The sequence below is a fragment of the Penaeus vannamei genome, chromosome 4 (assembly GCF_042767895.1).
Source record: "Penaeus vannamei isolate JL-2024 chromosome 4, ASM4276789v1, whole genome shotgun sequence".
NCBI lineage: Eukaryota > Metazoa > Arthropoda > Malacostraca > Decapoda > Penaeidae > Penaeus > Penaeus vannamei.
In genome coordinates, this window is record NC_091552.1 from 316,126 (window position 1) to 318,474 (window position 2,349).

Genomic DNA, 2,349 nt, shown 5'->3' on the forward strand with positions numbered 1-2,349 from the left:
CCAAGCCTGTTTTTAGAGCTTACTGCTTTTTTTCCTGAAATACCAAACATTAGTATATGAAAATGGAAATATTCAACCCCATGACTGTGTCTTGTATGAAACCTTGATATATTTTCTGTGTATTGTAGGTTGTCAGATATACTGTAGCTTGTCAAATGAAGGGCACACAAAAAATGACAAAGATGTGGATCCTTAGATAAATTACAAATCCAGCAAATAGTACAATAGAAGTGGATATATTTACACAAAAGCCATGGGGAAAAAATCTCTTTTGGGAAATTTCTTGTTATATGTAACGAATGGATTAAAATTTATTCTGTTTGATAAGGTCAAGTTTGCAGCTATGGCTAGAATTGATGAGTAGCCCAATGGTTGGTAGATGAAATACTATAAAAAAGATATATTTATAAAAACAACAGCCACAAGATATTGAATGTTGCAATATTTGGGAGAGCAATTGAAGAAAATAGATTTGGAATTCCAGTTGCCAGTAAGGGAAATCTTAAATTACACTTATTTATAACATGAAATTCAGAAAAAATAGCTAGAAATGTGAGCCAAGAAAATTATTAAATTTCAGATGGAGAAGCAAGAAAATTATACTACAATCCCACAAACATATACACATGGGAACTGTATGACTTCTCTTAAAAATATCAACACTTGGTACTATGAGAGATACTGAATCAGGACTCCAAAAAGGAACTACAGTTTGATCCTTATCTCTTCAATAAGCCCAGTAATTAATGTTCAATGGTTGGATAGCCAGTGATGGTAAACAGATTGTATTCTTCAATAGAACTATACACCTGTTTGGATACTTGTTATTCTTTGTAATCAAAGACTAATGAGACATCACAGCTGTACATGGGACATGGATCCAGGGTTTAAGACATTGAACAGGAATCAGAAGTGGGGAAAGTTGAAAGATATTTGAAGTTCCTAGGGAGTCCACTCAGGCATGAGTAGACTTGCAATGATTATCACTGCATTGATAATCACTTATGTACTATTAGGATATCATGAATAACATAAAAATGGCCATACTCTTCAGGATGAGTGGCTACATCACTCAGTGCACCCTTTCAGCACTCTCGTATCTCATATCTTGCAGTTTTATGAAAACCAAAACCAAAAATTGTAACTGTTGCCAACTGTTAATAAATCTAGCAATTAACTTTCTCGAAATCCTGTATTTGCATATCTTACTATATATCACAATGAAATTACATGGGCTTCAAACCTGCAGGTTTTACGCTGTGCAATAAATCTTTACCCAGAAAGCAAATAAACACATGGCGGGGTATGATGCGGGTATGGTTGTGGGTGTGTATATAGATGGAAGGGTGTGTGTTGGCGTGCATGTGTGCCAGAAATCGTAAAATACAAAAGCAAACGAATCTTAAATGAGTGTAAAATCCCTCCTGGATTTTCTCAGAAATCAACTGCCAGGAACTGATGGGTGAAACCAGAGAACACGTTCAACAGTACAAGTTGCCCGTACTGTGTGTATGTGTTCTTGTATGCTTGTATGCGTATGTGTGTGTGTTTATGCAGGTGCGTGTAGGTCGTGTGTGCGCACGTGCCCTGGGGCCTCTGTGTGTGTTTGCTGTTTTTAAATTTCCACATATGCAAAGAAACTAGCGCACTGTTATTACAACCCAAGGTTTTCACTATCATTAAGGACCTCACATTTTTCCTTTTCAGGAAACGTTTTCTCCTGGGGACTTAAAAGAAAGTTACTGAATTCATTTCTGCAAAGCTCAGTTTATCACTAGAAATGATTATGCATTCGGGATGAAAGGTTTCTCTAAAAGTTAGCAACAAAGACTTACTGCCGACACTTGATGTTTTGGGAGCATATAACTACAAAAAATAATTTCATAATGTATTGAGAGCTAGAGTCCGCCCAGGACCATGATTCACTTGTTGAGGTGGAAAGATTTGCCATGGTAACTATATCATTTAAATAACGATTCCGTAGAAACGTGGATGTTTTCATGATTTTACTCTGAAACAGAACTTGTATATATAACTCCTTGTAATATTGGTCCGTTACTTATAGCATCCCATTTTCACCAGCTATAACTTTAGACTTTATACTATTTGTATATTACAATACGTAAGCTATACCATTTTATTTTTATTTCTTTGTACAAACAAGAGCAAATTGTTTCAAATGTAACTGTACCGTAAATTTCCATAAGCCGTCAGAAGGAAAGTCCCAGATGCCTCCATTGATCCTCAGATATGAAAACGTAACATTAGTCAAGACTCACCTGCTTCAGTCACGTCATTTGTCACGCTTATGAACACTTTTTTCATTTGTAGTAGGCCTATCGCGCCATA